The following is a 20,241-nucleotide window of genomic DNA, read 5'->3' as shown; positions in this document are numbered from 1 at the left end:
TCCTGCCTGTCTACCTCCCTGAATCCAGCCCTCCATCCAGGCAGGATGGACCAAAGCAGGCCTTCAGCTGGAAGCCTTCCGTAGCCCCTGGCCCTGACCCCTGCGGCCTGTCCCTCCCTGGCCTGGCCCTTGTGAATGTCCTGCCTCCTCAGCAAGTTGTGAGCCTCTCTGCGCGCAGCCCGGATGCCCTCTGATGTCCTAGGATGCAGCCTTACCCGGGTGAGTGCTCAGTAAATATTTGTGGACTTATCAACTGATTAATGGGTGAGGTGAAGACAGGAGGCCTGAGACAAAGACGTCTGAGAACTGAGCAGTGTCCCTCTCACCCTGGGCCCTGGGGAAGTGTCAGGAAGTCAGAGACATGAGGTGGGGACTCCAGGCCCCAGCAGGTATGAGCGGCCCGAGGTGGGCGGTGCAGCTCCCCAGATTGCTCTCCCAGCTGCCCCTTGGGGGACCCTGCCTCCCCAGGTTGGAGGATGTTGGGATGTGAGTGGGGAAAGGAGAAAGAAGGACCCCTCAACTTGGGAAGGGAGCCCTATAGGGGGCTCTTGAAGCTCCCCCCTCCCCCCAGGCTCTGCCCAGGCACCTGGAGCCAGAGGCAGACTCGGCTCTTCACCAGGGCTGAGGTCACTGTCCCCACTCCCTTTGCTGCTCTTACTCCTCCGCCTCCTCCTCCCTCATCCAAGAGGCTGGGCCTGAAGAGAACTATTTTGGTCCACGTTGCTGAATTATACATGGTCTGGCCAGTAAGCCTGCCACTCCTGATCCGTGGCAATGGGGGCTGGGAGCAGGTGACCACTGCATTTCGCTTTTGGTGTGTCTGAGTTTGTGCAGGTGCCAGAAGGAGTGTGAGAGGGTTACATACTGGTGCTTGTGTAGATTTTGTGACTAAGGGATTCTGGGTGTGCATGAACAACTATGGGTCCACAGGAGTTACAGGTTCCCAAAGACACTTTTCTTTTCTCTGAAGCTCCTGGAGGGTGGGCCCCTGGGCACAGCACCTATGGTCCCCAAATCAGTATGTCTGGTCAGAAGCCAGATTGATGGAGGCCCAGCTTCACATGGGATGATGGTTCTAGTCATCCTGCCCCATCCTGCCCCATCCCGCCCCATCCCGCCCCATCCTGCCCCTGCATTGGCTGCTCATGGATCCTCAGGGGTCAGATGGACAGAAAAGAGATATTACCCCATCAGGACCAGATCCACAAAAGGTGAAGGAGAAGCCATGAACGGCCTGAGAATAACAGCAGTACTGGCCACCATGAGTTGAGGACCTCCTCTGGGTTCCAGCACGTTACATATATGAACTGAGTTCAATATCACACCTCCGTATGGTATGTACTTTTACCTCCATTTTACTGAGAAGGAAGCTAGGGGTCAGAAAGACTAAGTCGTTTGCTCAAGGTTGTACACAGGGAACAGTCAAGATTTAGAGAGCTGAGAAAATAATAAGGCAAGCCACAGCCTGGGAGAAAATATTTGCCATCTATATACTGGGGGTGCCAAAAAAATGTATACAAGTGGACACTTTGGTCAACGTCGCTCAAGCAGTAGTTTGCCGTAATCAGCAGTGTCTGGATGCTGATGGTAACCACTTTGAGCACATCTTGTAATTGCAGAAGTCAAACGTGACTTGTATTCATCTTTTGTTATTGGTATGTATTGAATATTACAATTTTAATACAGTTTTCCTTTCTTACAACGTGTATACATTTTTTTGGCACCCTCTGTATATCTGGCAAAGGACTTTTATCTGGCACACTCCTACAACTCAATATTAAGACAAACTACCTAACTTTAAAACGCTCAGAAGAAACTATGGAATGGCCAACATGAAAAAGATACTCGACATTATTCATTATCAGGGAAATGCAAATTAAAACCACAACAACTACCACTACGCACACCTTAGAAGACTGGCCATGCTAAGTGTTGGTGAGTTCCAGTTGCTCTGGAACTCTCATTTGCCGGAAGTAGAAATATACAATGACACGACTACTTTGGGAAACAGTTTGTCAGTTAAACATATAATTACCAGAGCACCCGGTCATTCCACTCTTAGCTATTTACCCAAGAAAACTGAAACCCTGTGTTCCCACAAAGACTTGTACACACATATTCATAGCAGCTTTGTTCGCAACTGCCCAAACCTGGAAACAACACAAATGTCCATCAACAGGGGGCCAAACCGTCCTATACTCATACAATGGGATGCGACTCCGCAATCAAAAGGTGTAACCCACTGACAGCTCAACAACGTGGGTGAATCTCTAAACATTATGAAAAGGGAAAAGCAGCCCGACACCAAGAGTACACACTACATAATTCCATTTATATGAAACTCTGAGAAAGACAAATCTAATCTATAGTGCCAGAAAGCAGGTCGGTGGTGGCCTGGGGCTGGGGGAGGGTGGGAAGGGGCGCAGGGAGTTTTTGGGGCGATGAAAATGATCTGTATCCTGATGGTAGTGGTTAGTGTGTGCGTATAAGTTGTCAATACTCATCAAGTCAAACACTTAAAATGGGTGCATTTTATGGTAGGTAAATTATGCTTCAACAAAGTTGAATAAAGAAACCCAGGTAAGCTAAGCTGAAAGCTACACCTGTACCTATTATGACCCCTAGGGATTAAGCTCCCCCCACCACACACACACACACACACACATCCCCCCTGAGAAGCCTCTCCCACCTACCAGCCAGGAGACAGGTAATGGGCCTCCAGTGCAGCGGGAGGGGGCGTGGGCACTCTGCTCTGGGGCAGGTACCAGACTGACCCCCCCAGGGACCCCAGGGAAGGCCAGTGCGCTGGCGCTCAGAGCCCTTGGTCTCACTTGCTGTGATCATCAATCATTTACCGGGCCTGTGAAGTGCCTGGCTTTGAGTTAAGCCCCACGCCTGCGTTTTCTGTTAATCCTCTGGACAGTTGCAGGAGGCCGAAGCTATTATTGCCTTCATTTTACAGATGAGGATGCTGAAGCCAGAGAATGTAAGTAAGGCCACACAGCTAGCAGGTGGAAGGAAGGCTGACAGCAGCCAACTCTGAATTTCCCAGCAATACTTGCACTGGCCCCCTTTGAGTCCCTTGGAGGGTTTTCTTAAAAATACAGATTCCTGGGCCAGTGATTTGCTTTGTCCTTATTTCCTCTAGATTCTCAGGAGTTTATCCAGGTAGTAGATCATTCCTGGCCCCTGCAGGGACCTCTGGGCTGTAACCCACCCTACACCCTACCCCACCTCTGGGTACTCAGCACGAGGCTCCATCTGACCCAGGAGGAAACAGGGCCGAACTTGGTCAGGACCTGCTGGGCTTGGAGGGCCGGCAGGAAAAGGCAATCTACAAATAGCAGCAAATTGCTCATTGATTTCTGTCCTGTTGGGGGAAGCCCTGGGACCGCAGGAATGGGACTGGGTTTTAACTAGAGAAGTGGAAAGGGTGGCTTTGCCTCAGGCAGGCGGGCAAAATCAGGAGGCAGGACACCAGGGCTGCCGTACTGCAGAGGTTCCAGGGCCTTGACTGAGGTCCTGGGGAAGTGGTACCCCATTCCATCTGCCCCAGGTTCCTGAAAGATGGCCCCAGAATCTAACTGGTATGACTTGCAACTGGAGAAGGGATGGGGGAAAAACACAAGAGAAAAGGGTTCCACTGCCCCAAATACCTGCTTTTCCAAGGTGACCCAGATTTCAAACATCCTTCCCCATCAGGCCCTTAAGCACACACAACCAATCACACCATATGCTCAGATTTGGGGATCAGAAAATAATCTTCATGCCTTGAAAGAGCACTCGAGAGGTCCTTAAACGCCCCTCTTCAGCTTCGTCCCCATCCTGCCTGCACTTTAGGCTCCTTGGAGCTGGCACGTGTTCCCCATGCTCCCGCCATCCCTCCTCCGTGTCTTTGCACAGGCTGTTCCCTCTGCCTGGAACGCCTTCTCCATCTCCTCTCCTTGAAACCACGTCCTGTGCAATCCTGAAGACCCAGACTAGTTCCTGCTTCCTGCTGAAAACGTCCTAGCTGTCAGCAGCCCTCTGGGATCCTTCTGCCCTTGACCTCCTGTGGTCTGTCCCACACGGCAGCCTCACTCCTGGTGTGTGTGTGTGTGTGTGTGTGTGTGTGAATGTCTACACGTGGGGGCTCAGTGAATGCTCCAGATGTCCTGTGGTTTCTTTGGTGAGAGCCCCATCTCCACTGGACAGGAAGGGCCTGGCCGATCCCTAAGGTGGGGCGAGAGAGCAGAAAAAGGGTCCAGGATCCAGGAGAAGCCATTGCCAACAAGCCTCGCCTTGTTTCAGCTCAGGAAAGTTCCAGGTGGTCTGTGGCAGTCTGTGGCCCAGGAGAGGAAGCGAGGAGCCCAGAGATCCCCATTAGGAGCCAGGGTAACAGCGTTCCTCGAAGGAGGAAGTGAGCCTCCTCCTTGGAATTATGGGAAACTTGCCATGGACATGTATGTCAGAATCAAATCCAGAAGCCAATTTCCCACCTGGGGTATGGGGTCTCCTGGGCCCTGGCTCTAAGGCTGGCAGCAGGCAAGAGATCACAGTTGGTACATGCCTGTCCCTGGAGAGGTCCCACAGAGAATGAGGGTGGACAGACAGCCTCCTGAGCCTGAGGCCAAGGCTGGGCCAGAGGTTCCAGGGACAGAGTAATTTCCTGTCACTCAGCCCCTAGGCCCGGAACATCTGCTCCCTCATCTAATTAATGGCCCTGGTTCTGAGTCCTTGATGAAGGGGGATCATGAACTCACTCTATGAGCCTCCGTGGAGCTTTTTATTAAGCAGGGGCAGTCAGGAGGGGTGGGAATGGCCGGGGCAGTACACAGGGCTGACAGGCTGAGAACTGTACCTGTTCCCACCTCTCATCCTCCTTTTTGCCCTCACCATTTCTTAGCTCCTAGCTTCCTTCTCCCGTTGTCCTGGCCTCCGCCATCCCCTGCTCTTACAGGCCTTCTCTGCATCCTTTCTCAGCTCCAGTTCATCCCATTCTCTTCCCCCTCTCAGAGCCATCCCTTGCCTCCTTCACTTTGAACCCCTGCTCCCAGAGGGGAGTGGACAGGGGGAGGAGCCTCCTTCCACCGACCATTCACATCAAGGGCAACAATCTTGATGCTTTCCTGTGATGTGAGATCAGCCCAGCCCAGAGCGGTGACCCTCCACAACTGTCATTCCTAGCAATTAACACCCTATTTGGGGGCTGGGGGTGATGGACGCATCCAGCAAGCAGCAGCCAGACGTCTCTGAGGACAGCCCAGGGACAGTGAGGAAAAGCCTCCCCAACCAAACTATGCAGCTGGTCAGTGCCTGCTGGGCGGAGCCGTTAGGGCCTGGTCAGCTAGAGAGGAATGGGACTAGAGACCCAACAGTTCTACCACTGGCCAACCAGACAGGTCCCAGGAGCCAGCGGAAGTTCAAATGAGTGCCCAGTTAGGGTCAGGGCAGCCTGGCTGTGACCAGCAGATAGCTGAAGAGTTAAACCGGGCTCAGCACGAAGCAACAAGTGATAGTGAGTGATTTGGAGGGGGTCCTTATTGGGTGGAATCTTAGATGGAGGGTGGTTTTAGGTAGTTAATTTGAGGCAGTCAGTCTGGGAGATGTGTAATGAGGCTCGTTACCAGACGTTGGGGTAGAGATGTTGGTGATGGGTGACCAGTTGAGAGGGTGTATTAGCATATTGATGTTGGGCTATCGGGGTGGACGGTCAGTGATGAATTGGTGACATTTGATAGTTGGTTGGCCATAGGACATCAGTGTTGGAGGGTTGGAGCTGGGTTGATGGGTGGTCAGTACTGCTTGTGATGGTCACTTGGCTAGTCATTATTAAGAGGTGGATGTTGAATAGTCAGCATTTGGAGATTGGAATAAAGAGGTCAGTTCCCACATCCTGACGGTATGGCACCCCCTCTCCCACTCTGCATGGCACCTGATAAGACTCAAGCAATTCTGAACTCAGAATCAGTCCTTGGTTTCCTACTCCAAGGCTTTCTCTAGTCCCAGGCTACCCTCCTTGCTCAGTCAAAGCAAATCTGTCCTGGAGCTTGGTCTCGGGATGGTAGCAGATGGAAAGGCAGGGCCAGGTCCTGAGAATTGATGTGTGGGGCTTGGGGGATGCAGTGGCCAGGGAGCTGAAGTGCTTAGGGATGCAGCAAAGCTCCACAGGGGCTGTGGGCCTCAAGGCCAGGATGCTCATTGATCAATCGATTCCCATTATTGATGCTGCTTGGAGAAGTTTTGAAAGATGGAGCTGGGGGAGAGGGTGGGATTCTCACTGAAAAAGCCATGGCCCAGCCTCGCCACTCAGAATACAAATGAGACTATCTGCTCACCTAGCCCATCACAGCTGCCCCCTGCAGTGCTGACGAGAGGTGGGGGCCTGCACCCAGGCATGCAGTGAGCTGCAGATGTGGATGTTGGGGGACCCATGGTAGTGTGCAGCCCTTGATTGGAGCTCCCCAGCTCTGGGCAAGCTGCAGACCTGCTGGCACAGGTGCAGAGAATGTCAGGTTTGCATGGGGCAGTCACAACAAGGTGAATTTCAGCTTCCAGTGAGGACAGTTTCCCCAGAAAGCAGCTCATTTTCCACAAGAGAGAGCTCCTCTGCTTCCAGAGGCACAGAGCACCCTGGACTAGAAGTGTCCAAGTAGAGTTTAGAAGAACCCCTCTCAAGAAAGATGGCCTCCGAGTCACCCCTGTCTCACCAACCCTGCCCCTATATTGTCATCATGGGTCCAACTAATGGTGTGAATGGTGGGAAATGGCCATAACCAGCCAGGGGCTCGAGGATTCTTACCATGAAGGGAAAAGGAAGTATTTGCTGCACTGACCATCAATTATCAAGAGGCCAGCAGGAGGAAGAGTGCCAACTTGGGCAGAGCTGCATCCATCCTAGAAGGCCACTACAAAGAAAGTCTGGTGGGTACTCGGGCAGAAGCCAGGAAGGGACAGGGTTACTCACCGCTGTGGTGTGGAGCCAGCAATGGGCCAGGATGGAGCCAATGTTAGAACTGCTGTGACCACGAGATCACAGGGGCAGAGGCTGGAGGGGGAGTAATTTGATGGGGAGGCATAATCTCTGCCTTAGGTGAATGTCCAGTCTGATGGGGGAGACTCAATCCTTGCCCTGGGAACACCAGTCTGATAGTAGAAACACAGTCCCTGCCTTGGGGAGCCCCCAAGTCTGAAGGGGAAGGAAATACCGGCCCCGAGACTCCATTTCTTGGGAAGAAGACGAGAGACAAGTTGTGGTGATTGGAGCCCATATGCGGTGCCCCAGGGAGGCAGGAATGTGGAGGGCAGCATGGCCCCAAGTCTGCCGCTGGGACGGCTAGGCCTGAGGACTTAGGCATGCTGACTTCCTATCGCCAGCTTTCTGGTGCTGGCCTAAATTCACTGCCACTGGCTGTGACATTCCCCACCCTACCTTCCGCTCGCTGCTCCAGGCTCCATTCTGTCCCTAATGAATTATTGAAGATACTCACTCCAGCAAGAGGCCAGGGCTGCTGCTCCCTGGCAGAGAGGTGGCGTTCCCCCTCCGCTGTGCACACACCAGGCCCCCTCAGCTCCACACCCTCCACCCCAGAGACCTGCTTTGTCTACCTCGTCACCCCTCATCCACAGGAAGTCTCCAAGGGGACTGAGGCTCAGAAGGGGAGCAACGCCCTCCGTATCCGACCTGAATCGTCAGTCCAGTTGTGGCAATAACTTGATCTGTGACTTTAGACAACTCCCTTTCCCTCTGTGCTTCTGGACAATGAGTTGGACCTAAAGGCTCCCAAGTCCCTGCAAGCGCTAACCCTCTCTGAGCAGAAGGAATGAAAAAGAGCAGTCTGTGTTTGAGGCTCTGCCACTTAACAACATGTGACCATGGACAACTATTTAACCTCCTAGAGCCTCAGTTTCCTGTAAAATGGGCACAAGAGCTGAACCTGGGTCCTGGGTGTGTTGTGAAGATCGGTGAGATAAAGCCAGTAAAGTGCTTGGTATAGGGCCTGGCACATAGTACGTGCTTGACAGATGTCACTCATGGCTTTTATTGTTGTCATTATTACTTTCTTCCCAGTAGTAAGGTCTCTGATGGCTCTTCTCTGAACCCATCCCGTCTTCTCCAGCCAACTCTGCCACAGCTGGGCCTTCTCTTCTGCCCAATCCTTGTACCATATGGTTAGCTCCCACTCAGCCCACCATCCCATTTCTGTAAGTGCCACCTTCCCCTAGCTGCCGTTCCCAGGGACAAAGCTGCATAGCCCCTTCCCTATACACCAGCTACCACTCTGAGGGCCCCCCTCCCAGTCCCCCTCTTCTGCAATTATGTAGAGCAAACAAGAGCAGCTGATGGGAAAGGAGCTGCTATTAGCTTAACCTTTCGGGACTGGAGCTGCTGGGATGAGATGGGGAGGCCCGTGGGGAGGGGCCTCCTGAAGCAGGTGGGGCTGGGAGAGGGAAGGCTGAGGAAGGGAAGTAGGGAGGGCACTTGCTCTGAGCTACTACTGGGTATGATGCAGGCCCAGAAAAAGCAAGAGAAGGGACAGAGAATGAAAGAAGATATGGAAATGGAATTAAGAAACTGGAGCAAAGAAATAGATATGGGAGAGGTGGGAGGCAGAGGACAGGTTGGGAAAATAAAGCCCCAGGTCGCCGTGCTGAGAACTCCGTGCCATGTTCATCACAGCACCCCAGCCCCTCGCACACAGGAGGATGGGGCTTCAAAGTCTACAGGCAGGTTTACTCCACCTGACACTGTGGAGAATCATAGAATGAGAATTGCCAGAACTGCAACAGACCTTAGACACCATCTGGCCCAGCTCTCCTATTTTACAGATGGGGAAACTGAGGCCCAGAGAGGGCTTTTGCCTTTCCCAAAGTCACAGTGAATGTTCACAGACACTGGGTGAACATTCAGTTCCCTGACGCATGACCCTGAACTCTTCCCTTGACATCACCTCCCATCCGTCCATCCATCCATCCATCCAAGCAGGCAAGCTGGGTTCCAGCCTGAAGGAGCTGAGAGGTGGGGGGAGTGACACACGTAGATAAGAAAGAGAAAACAGGGTGGAGAGTGCCACAAAGATACAAAGGTTCCCACGAGGCACAACATGCGATTGCCTCTCCTCTGTGAATTTCATATTATTAAAGTGTGTCAATATGTACAGTGAACAAATAGCTCTTTCTGTGTGAATAAGGGAGGCTTCAGGGAGGAAGTGACTTTGATCTGAGGCTTGAAGGATGAATTGGAGGGAGCTGTGACAATTGCAGTTTTCCCAGCAGAGCCCGCATCAGGTGCTGGTAGAAACTAGGCATTCAGGGAGGCCATTTCTCCTTCTTCCCTGAGTTCTGGGAGAGAATGAAGCAGGTGTGTAAGGAGGTGGAGAAGGGACCTCGGCTCCAGAGATGGGAGGGATGATGGATGGGGCGGGTCCTGTGAAATTGGTCAGGAGTTGAGGAGGAGGTTGCCAAGGGTGGTCAGGAACCTGAGAAGAGCTTCTGTCTTTCTTCCTGCACCTCACCCATCTGGGTCTAACCTGCCTCTCTTATTTCCAGCTCAGGGGGGTGGGCTAGCCAGGGGAGGCGGGGAGCAGGAGTCAGAGCTCTGAGGAGAGAGCCTTTCTGCCTGGCCTGGCTTGGGCGAGCCCTGAGACTGCCTGTGACCATTCATCCTACAGCCCACTCAGGGGTCGAGGGAGGGAACAGGGATGGGAGGGGGTAGGGAGGCTTGACTCACACTTAGCCCACAGCCTCGGCGAGACAGCAAGGAATATTTTTAGGAGCTCATTAAACAGGGAAGAAAGAAAGGGAAGGGAAGGAAGGAAGATGAGGATTATGCATTATTTTTCATCCAAGTGACAGCTCTGAGCATCTCCACTGAAACTGTCATGCAAAAGAAATGGCATGTCTAATATTATTATGGAACGGGTGCGTGCGCGCGTGTATGTACGTGTGAGCGCGGATGCCACCAGTGTGCAACTGTGGCGTGGGGGGCCCGCGGGTGAGCCCCGGTGAGCCCACGCATGTGACACGCGGCAAGGGTGCTCGTGCGTGCGAGCAGCAGTGGGGGAGGCTGTGTGTGGATGAGGAAGGCAGTGTGTACAGCTGCGTGAGAGGACCGGGAGCCCTGTGACTATAACCGTGGGAGAAATGGCGAAGCTGTGGGTAATGGGGCATGCAGACTGTGTACAACTCTGTGTAATTGGCTGTGTCTAACTCTGAGTGCGTGAGACATCACGGGGACGCTTGTACCCCCAAAGTTGTGTGGGGTGGGCATGGAGGTGGGGCGGCACATCCTCACAGGTGAGGGAGCAGCCAGAATGAGCTGTTGGGTGTGGGCATACAGATAGGAGGGGGAGAATGGGTGCAGAGTGAAGCCCCCAGGAGGCAATGGGGAAACCAGAGCGGTACGTGGGGTACTGGGCCCCCCTGCCCTGTCCTGAAGGGAAGGGGTGCAGTGGTCAGAGCCCCCAGCTCACACCCACACGGTTCCTTGTCTGACCTGGCTGACTGTGGGACTGGAAAGGACACCCCCCCCACTGGTGTGAGTGAAAAGTTCTCTTTCTTGCACCTGAACTCTTTCGTAGGCATTTGAGACTGAATTTTCACCTGACTCTGGTGAGGTAGGTACTATTATTATCCCCATTTCGTGGTTAAGAAACTTCCCTGATATCACAGAAGCCAGAGAGAGCAAAGCTGAGGTTTGAATGGGCCTCTGTTGAGTCTCCACGTGGCTTCTCAGAATCGGGGTTTGTGGGGAGGGGTCATCCAGGGAGGCTGTGCCCCTGAGCTTGGGCTTTGCGGAGCCTTCCCAGGACTTTATTGGGGTTCTGGGTGACAGGTGCCCAGCGTGGGAAGTAGACACCTGGAGAACTGGTGGGATGCCATGTGGGGTGTGAGGAGATTCACTTCTGTCAGCGGCTGAGCTGTGGCAAGGGCCCTGCCGACTCGGTAACTAAAGCCAACCTCGTAAGTGGCTAATTGATTTCTGTTCCCTGATTAAATGTGCAGCACTTTACATGGCGGCACAAGGAGGTCAGCGCTCCCCCCGTTTCTCCAGCGCCGCGTGCGGGGAGACAAAGAAATTGATTTTCCAATCGATGCTCTGAGCAATGATTAAATGTTCTCTGCACAGCGGGCCTAATGAGTCCCCGAGGGGCGTGCCAGTCCTTTAATTAGAGACTTCCATGGGGGCCCAGGATAGGGGCTGCCCTGGAGTGAAGGGGTCCAGCCAGGGACGAGACCTCACCCCCAGGGAATGGTGGACTGGGCCTCAGGGGGAGAACCCTGGCCCAAAGGACTGTCTAGGGGCCCCTGGGCAGAGAGACCCTGTGGAGAGGTCCCTGGGTGTTCAGGCCCAGGCCAAGGCCTCCCTGCTCCCACCCCCCAACACACACGCAGCATCCAGGTAACCAGCAGTTTGGTGGGTCAGTCCATTGGTGGTGGCAGCGGGGGACCAAACTGGACAGGAAATGAATCCCCTGCTATAAGCAGCTGCATTTTCATTACCTGGCTGCCCCATTGGAGGAGCCAACTAAAGACTTTAGAAATTCAAATGAGGCTCTCCGGGGAGAGCGGGGCTTAAACATTCCCCTGCGCAGGCGGCTTTATTGAAGGAATAAACTATATTTGCAAAGTAAGATATTGAGGCTGTCAGTTTCTCTTAGGGATATAATGAGATCCTGGGAGGGAGGGAGGCTGGCAGGATGGAGCTCTTGAGGGCAGGAGCCCTAGCCAGGAGCTGGGGGGGGGTGCCCCAGATGGGTCCGGCAGAGCCCTCTACCCCCCAATTCTGTGACCACCACCTGGTGCAATCTAGCCGTTCGCCCACATTCATGATCCTCATTCCCTAGTCAGAGCTCCTGAGAGAAGTAGAGGCATGAAGATAGTCAGAATGGCATGGCTTGGCCATGGAAACCCCAAGATAGTGGAGTTCCCTAAGTACACACACACACACACACACACACACACACACACTCCTAGACAGGTCTCCTCCTTGTATAGAGCTCTGCTCAGGAGGCAGAAGTAGAGGGCAGGAGTCAAGACTGGTGTGGGAAGGTGGCTGAGTCTAGCCTCTGCTATTTGCTAGCGGTATGACCTTGGGCAAGTGACTTAACCTCTCTGTGCCTCAGCTGTCTCATCTCTAAAATATTAGTACCTGCCTCATAGGGTTGGGGGAAGGGTTAAATGAATTATTACATACAAAATACTGAGCCTGCACCTGTTTTATGGGTGACGTTCAACAAACAGTAACTATTGTTAAAGAAGTGGGAGAAGATGTAGAGGAAAGGAGTTACCAGTCAACCTCCCTCCCTTACCCTGATCACCCAAGAGCTACCATCACCACCACCATCACCACCACCACCATCACCACCATCACCACCACCATCACCACCACCATCACCACCACCATCACTACCCCCTCCAACATTATCACCATTACCACCATCAGCAACATCACCATCATCTCCATCACTACTACCATTACCATCACCTCAACCACCTTCACCACTGTCACTACCATCACCACCACCACTTCCATCACTACTACCATTACCACCTCCACCACCATCACCACCACCTCCACCGTCACCGTCACCATGACTCAGACTTAGAGTTTGAGATGGAAGGAACAGTCAGAGGATGAGACAGAGTGGAACTGTGTGAGATGAGCCCAGACTTCCTGGAGGAGAAAGTCTGTGAACAGTGTGCAGTCTCTCCTCTTCCTGTTTTCACTAACTCCTGGGGTGGGGGGTGGGGAGGTGAAGGTGGAGCTAACCATTGTTTTGAGCAGGAGACTAAGGTCCAGGACCAGAAAAGGAGTGCAAGATAACCAGACCCCCAAGCTCACCACTTCCGAGTTCAGACAGGGATGAGGGTGGAGGGCGCCAGCCCCTACCCCTCATCGTCCTCAATGCCAGTCAGAGTTGCTGCAGCATGGTGCCCAGGCCAACGGAGGCCCATGGTGAGATCTGGGGAAGGTGATGTCAAGTATAATGGGTCAGGCAGCCGCTGGGTGTCTGTCACTCTCACTATGAGGCTGGAGGAGGAGACTGGAGGTGACAGTGTGCAGGGTCAGGAGGACAGCAGATACAGAGCCTGCCCCAGGGGACTGAGGAGGTCTGGGCTCTGAGCCTCTGTCAGGGCTGTGAAGGGTAATGCACTGGTTTCCTCCGCAGTGAGACCCAGCTCCTGGGATGGGAAGACCTAGAAGTGCCAGGCTCTGCTTCAAACTGCTGCATGGCCTTGGGCAAATCAGTTAACCTCCTTGGGTCTCCATGTCCCTGACTGAAATGTGCGTGGCTTCATGATGGCATAGAGAAGGAACATGGCGCTAGGAGTCAAAGGATCCAGAGTTTAAGTACCTCTCCATGTCTTCCTAGCTTGAGCTGGTACCTAGGTCACTTTGTTATCTCTGGCCTCATTGTGCTTATCTGCAAAAGGAGACAGCAATCTCCGTGAATTGCTGTAGCAATAAAGCGAGTACTATAGGGCCCAGCACGTAGTAGGCCCTCAATAGATTAGCTGGAGCTGAGCTCTCTTCTAGCTCTCCAAATCTGTGCATAGGATTCTAAAATGAACTCTTACCACCATCACCACCTCCACCACCACCAGTACCATCATCACCTCCACCATCTCCATCACCACTACCTTCACTTCCATCACCACCTTCACCATCACTACCACCAAACCATCAACACCTCCTTCACCAACAACAGCTCCACCATCATCACCACTATCACCATTATCACAGCCTTCACCATCACCACTTCCGTCACCACCAATGCCATCACTACCTCCACCATCACCATCATCATCACCATCACCACCATCTCACAACCACCACACACATAATAATGTTTTTCTAAACTTGAGAGCCAGAGAGAAGGGAACGGTGAAGAAAGGGGCTGTTTTTCTGGAATGTTCATGTGGTCCAGGAGGCAAAACCAGGCCTCTCTACCCTCCTCCCTTCAAATAAGAGGCTCCCTCAGAGATAAAATGACTTCCTGGGAGGGCGACATGAAGCACAGATTCATGGTGTATGGAATGATGGGTCCTCTTGAACCCCAAATTCCCCCCAAGTTTCCTCCCCCTGTCAGTGAGGAGAAATACTATGTATACCACTGGCAAAGGGGCAGGGAAGGGGTCAGCATGAGTTGAGGCCCTACTATGTGCCAAGTACCATCTTTGCTGCTTTATATACTCATTTGATGCTGATGGCACTGCTGTGATGGGTATTCGTTACTGCTTTTTAATGGAGAAGGAAACAGACTTGGAGAGATGAATGATTTGCCTGAGTTCACCCAGCCTGTGAATGTCCCAGATGAGATTTCAGTTTCCCATTCACATTCTTTCCACCATTCTCAGCTGGCCTGGCTGCCCAGGAGTGCAGACCTGCAGAGGCAGGGGAGAGATGAGAAGACGTTGATCCTGGGACTAGAGAGGGATTGTGTGTCATTTTCAAGCATTCGACTGGAAGAGCAAGGACATCTAGATCCCCAGGCAGGTCACCCAGACACTGCTCCCTGGCCCCCCGGGGGCATCACGCTTTGTTGTACATTTGTTTGTCTTCTTCCATCAATTCTAAATACTGTGCAGGCAACAACTCTGTCTGGCTTTTGCACTGGTTCCCACGATGCAGCACCGACTCTGGCACCTGGAGGAATAAGGGTTGTGGAATAAATACATGAATGAACCTGTGAAAGCATGAATCAATCAGGACATCAAAACCTGGTTGGAAAGCTGCAGTGGGGATCAAAAAACAGTCAATGCAACTTTCCCTGATTATTATTATTATTATTATTGTTGTTTGCTTTTCTGATTTTGTAGAAATGGTTGTTCCCAAATTGCAGAGCACAAACTGACTGATTGACGTCCCAGAACAAATACCCTGAGACAGACCCCAGTGAGAAGCGTGATTATGTCACACAGCACCCGGAGACCTGGCGTATGGGGACATTATGCTTGTGCATGGTAAAGCAGACGAAATTAAAAGTTTATGACAAAAACATGTTTGGTCCTCACAGTGGCTTTCTTCCCCAACCCCCGCCCCAAGCCCTGCCTCATGTACCAGTTCCTGTCCATCTCTGGTAGGTCCTGGGTGTCCGGAAGCGAAATGTTAGCCCAGGGTTCCCAGGCCCAGCTCCAGGGGCCAGGGGCCTGGGCAAGATCTGGTTAGCACTGCCCACATTTCAGGGAGGGTGGTTCAGTTGCCTCACTGTCCCCGCTATGGCTCTGAGAGGTAATGGCAGCCAGGCCAATCACTGGTCTCATCTCGGCCCCTGTGGGTGATGAGATGGGCACTGATGGGTGAGTTAGCAGCCGGGCCAGTGTGGCACAGCCAGCTGCCCTGAGCACTGTCTTTCCTGCTTGTCACCACTCCCGGCTGCCCAAGCAGCAAAGCAAAGTCACAGTGACAAGATCCAGAGGGGAGAGGCTCCAGCTGGGGGTTGCTGCTGGTCTCACAGGCCACTGGAGCAGCAATGTGACAGCTTCTCCTTGGGGGGTGGGGGGTGGGGGAGCCTCCGTCCAGCTCCTGCCCCATCTGCCTGGACTCTTGTCAGTCTCCGTTTCCTTGGCTTGTCTTTGTCTCTGTGTTGCTTCCGTTTAGGGCTGACATTAGCTTTGAATGGCTCTTGGTCCATACCTCCATCCAATCCTCCTCCCTCTTCCTCACCCCCTGACTTCAGGGCCTGCTCCCCCACCCCCCACCCCCCACCTCAGACAGGAAACAGGAGGTTCCCTCCCAGGGCCTGTGATTAAGACCTGTGGGGAGTGGCTGGGATCTGGGTTTGTGAATGAGCTGGTGTGTGTACAAAGGTGTAAGCTTCAATGTGGATGTGAAAGTTAGAAAACGTGTATATACACACACGAGTGTGACATTGAACATACGTGAGTGTTGAAAGAATGTGTGAGGGCAGGGTCAGTGTGGCAGTGGAGTGTGGGCACGGGTGAGTTGGTTGAGGGTGGAAGGATGCAAGAGACTAAGTGTGGAAGCCGAGCAGGGGCAGGTGGACAACATATCCTTTGGGCTTGTGTTTCTGAATGTGGAGGCTGCCAGCCCCAGGCCCTGTGCTTGATTACCCCCATTTCTGTCTGACTCCATCAAGTCAGGGTGTGGAGAAGGGAGAATGAAGCTACTGAGCTCTGGGCAGGGCCCCTGCCCGCCCCTTGAGCCTGTCAGCCACTGAGCTTTCCCATGTTCCTATAAATATTTACAAATCTCAGCTGCTGGGGAGCAAGACATCTTCCACCAGCTGGGGCTCCTGGCCTGGAAGCTGATGGGAAGGGAACATGGGGGAGGGAAATGTGGGGCTGCACTGGAGAGGCAGGCGGCCAAGACTCCTGGGTTCAGTTCCTAGTTTTGCCAAAGGTTAGCCTGTGTGTCCAGTGTGTCCTCCTCAGGAAATGTGGGGTCAGAAATCTCTTCATCCATGCCTCTGCCTCAGGAAGCCTGCACTGCTCCTCCCTGATGGGGAGGGGCCCCCATCACAGCCAACCGTCTGTCTCCTATTCATGCCTCTCAATTAGCAGTAAAGGGGGGTGTCTTCTTACTTTTTAAAAGACACAGGGAATTTTCCCTGAGTCCTTGGAGGATATTGTTTCTCTGAACTCAAAATCTTCCCGAGGATATCTTGTTAAATTCATCTGGATCTTACTAAATTGGAGGCTGGAGGACTTGCAGCTCAGTGACACCACCCCCCCCCATCGCAAGAGCCCCTTCTGTAGCTTTTTAGGGGACCTAAAGCATTTTCATCTGGCCTCACCCTTCACCCCCAGCCAGCCCTGTCATTTCTGGAGCTGGGCTGGTTGTGGGAAGCTGGATGAGAGGAGTTAGGTGGGACCTGCAGGGAGGGCTCGCTTGCCCCAGTCCATCAACACCATGGGCCAAGCTGGTGGTCAGACACCGTGGTGAACCTTTTCAAGCAGAGATTGATAATTGAGCCACTGAACTGGTGCCAGCGCAGTGTCAGGCACACCACAGGTCCCTTGGGCTTTTGTGTGGCATCATTGGCCGCCACGTGGCTGGATCTCCAAGTCATGTTTCCCAGTAGCACTTGGTGGCAACTTCCAACTCCTGGTCCCGAAGGCATGTGCCTGAGGGATGGGCAAGGTCCTGGGTGTCCTGGGCCTCCCAGCTCAGGCAGGCCCAACACGGACCCAGGAAACTTCTCAAGGCCCCTCTCATGAGGTCTCCCCTCCCACAGCAGGGCCTTTACAGAGTGAGCTGAGATCTCTTCCCCTGTATTGGCTAGAGTATAGATTTATTAATGCCGACCCCTTCTGGCCCCAGTGGGACTCCCCTTGGTCCTGCCCAGGTGACGCCTATATCCTGACCTAGATTTGTCCAAGAAGCCAGGCATTGGAGTAGGGGGAAAAAATAGGGAGAGGAAACCCCATGACATTCTGTGGCTCTGGCTGCTTGTGTGGACAACCTAATGGGGCCTCAAAGTCAGGCAGGCAGGGGCTGCTGCTCTGCCAGGGGGTTGAAGCCAGGACTGTTGCTTCCCATCTCCTCCTGGGGGCCCAGGCCAGCTGTTTGCACTGGGGGCAGGGGGGATGGTCACCATCCCAATTTCAGAAAATGAGAAGAAGGGGATGGGGCGATTCTCACATCTGCCAATCTCCTTAGTCCAGAGCGCTGATGAGGGGGAGAGGGAGCGAGCACAGGGCAGGGCAAAAACTGAGGCTGAGGGGGACCATAGCCGGGAACTTGTCTTAGAGAAAGGCAACTGGCCCCACTCCCGAGAAAACTGTGACCTTCTCAGTTGCCAAAAAGGAAGAGCAGAGCCTGGGAGGAGAGAACAGGAAGACAGTCTGGAGTTGGCATGTGCTCTGGAAGAGAGGTCCGATGATGGCAGTGGCGCAGGAAGAGTTAAGAATATTCCTAAAATAGCCCAGCCAAAGCCTAAGCCAGCCGGCTAGTGCCTCTCCCGGAGAGCAGATCTATAGCGGGAAAAGTCAGCCTGCTCTGTGCCCACCGCCTGCTGCCTGGTTGGGGCTGCTAATTAAGCTTCCCACCCCACCTCTCTGCCAGCCCCTCCTGCCCTAGTGGGGGCAGGGGTGGGAGAAAGCAGAGGGGCCATGTCTCATGTCTCCCCTGTGACAAGGAACGCCAGCTGGGACCAGGAGTCCTGTGGCCCGGGACACCTCTACATACACACCCCTGGCCTGGGTCAGCGATGGGTACACAGATGGACATGCAAAGTGCAGACCTGTGGATGAGATCGAGGCTGAAAGGACAGAGCAGCCGAGTTCTCCCCACCCCACACACACTGTCAGTCATTACAGGGTGGGGACCCCCAGGAAGCCCAGCAAACACTAGCTTCTCCTAGCTGTGTTCCCCTCCACTTGGGGCATCTTGGGGTGAGTTTGGGGCAGGGAGGGGCCAGGGCTTCCCCTCCAAGAACAAACCACCTCCCTGGTTCAGGGGTAGGACCAAGTACATAATTTACGGGACCCAGTGGGAAGTGAAAATGTGAAGTCCTTTGTTCAAAAATTGTTTAGAATTTCAAGGCAGTGGCAGCAGAGCATGAAACCAAGCACAGGTCCCGAGTGCAGGACCTTCGCCACTGCTCAGGTTGCATGTCCATGAAGCTGGCCCTGTGCAGAGGTTCGGTTTAATGAACATTTACTAAGCACCTCTGCTTTGCTGGCTCTGTCACCTCAGCCATCACCTCTCAGTCACTTCTGTCCTCAAATGTATGGAGACGAGGTGCTCAAAGACCCCTTCTCTGACAACGGAAGGGGAGCTGGGCCACCCGCAACCCTGGTTGACTTGGGCTTTCCAAGGATAAGGCTGCAGCCAGAGTTCTAGCCCCCATACCTGGCTGAGAGACCTCCCTGAGCCCCACCCTCCACTACCACCTCAGAGGGTCTGTGGAGACCACCTAGCACCTTCGCCCCTTGCCCCCGACCCCCACCATTGGGTCCTGAAAAGAGCCCCCGGGGCTCCCATGTGGCTCTGCCTTAAATAGGTCTATCACCTTGGCAAGCCGTTTCCCCTCTCTGAGCCTGAGTTTCCCTGTCTATAAAAAGAGGGGTCTCCCAGACCTTTCCAGACCCTAAGTTCTGGGTCTCCTGCTACGGGAATGCAAGGAAAGGTTTTTCCTGGAAAGAACAGGACTCCTCCCACCAAAAAGCCTTCCGCAGTCATCCTGGGGAGCAGGAGGCTTTCTCCCTTATGCCCCCATCCTCAGACCCGGGTGTCTTCCCCAGAACCCAAGAAAACTGGCTGCTGCCCACGAGCCCCAGTACCTCCTCTCCCCACCACTTCTCCTCTCCCCACCTTCTTCTCTGCTCCCTGCCTTCCCTTCCCTTGCCTGGGAGCTGGGGCTGGGCTTGGGGAGTCTGAAAGAGTCGAGGCCCAAGGCCCGTGGGAGGGGGTGGGGAGCATGCGACCATGCTGGCCAGGCGGGGCCTTCTCTCTGCGCCTTTGCAGGAGGCACAGCATAATTGCACTGCCTGTCACTCCTGCATCCCGCTATCTGTCTCACAGGCTGACCCTGCGCACCCGCCATTATATTGGTTCCTGTTGGGACTGCGGAGCCTCATTACTTATACATGCAGCTGGGAGATGCAGGCTGGGCTGAGGGGAGAAGGCCCCTCTCATGAGGTCTCCCCTCCCACAGCAGGGCCTTTACAGAGCTGCCTCCCTGGAGCTGGATTTGGGATGGGTGGCAGCTGGTGGGTCCGGTGGGCCTGAGGGGTGGGAAGGAGGAGGCCCAGGGCTCAGCAGTGCCCTGGAACCCTCAGGCAGGCATGAGACCCAGAGTTTTCTGGAGAGGGAGTATGAGAAAAGCTGTCTAAGACCTGGGTACTTGGGCTCTGCCCCCTTAATCCCTCTCTCTTCCTCAGGATAAGGAGCTGGGGGAGAGGCTCCTGAAGAAGGTTGCTCACCTGGCCAGGCTCAGGAATTCTGAATCCCAGCCTGGTTCAGCCCACTGAGGCGTGTCCTGGCCCCCCACCCCAAATCACAACACAATTTCCATTCTCCCACACTTTCTGACCAAATGCTGCTCCCCAAAGCAGGGCTGACATTATGGAGGCTTTTCCCATAGAGGATTTGGAAGTGTCTGAGTTTAAATGTCATGAAGGGATTCAAAATATTTTAATAGACATCGATAGAGAATTTTCTTTAACATGATAATCACTGCCTTTCAGAGTAGCCCTGGATAATTCTCCAGCCCAGGGAGGGAAATAGAAACCCTTAAATGTGATACGATTTCCCCAAACACACAGGGCAAGTTGGTGGCCTAACTGGACCTT

General features: G+C 53.6%; 1 long non-coding RNA gene across 1 annotated transcript in view; it reads left to right on the top strand.

Annotated features, from left to right (window-relative positions):
- Nucleotides 1-14,976, top strand: part of LOC141568998 (uncharacterized) — a 29,670-nt gene extending 14,694 nt beyond the window's left edge. The window contains exons 3-4 of the long non-coding RNA XR_012492359.1: nt 41-219; nt 14,803-14,976. This is a non-coding gene — a long non-coding RNA (uncharacterized LOC141568998). The remainder of the gene's footprint in view (nt 1-40; nt 220-14,802) is intronic.
- The last annotated feature ends 5,265 nt before the right edge of the window (nt 14,977-20,241 follow it).

This window comes from Rhinolophus sinicus, linkage group LG15, assembly GCF_036562045.2.
Source record: "Rhinolophus sinicus isolate RSC01 linkage group LG15, ASM3656204v1, whole genome shotgun sequence".
NCBI classification, from domain to species: Eukaryota; Metazoa; Chordata; class Mammalia; order Chiroptera; family Rhinolophidae; genus Rhinolophus; species Rhinolophus sinicus.
This window is presented reverse-complemented; position numbering and strand designations above follow the sequence as displayed.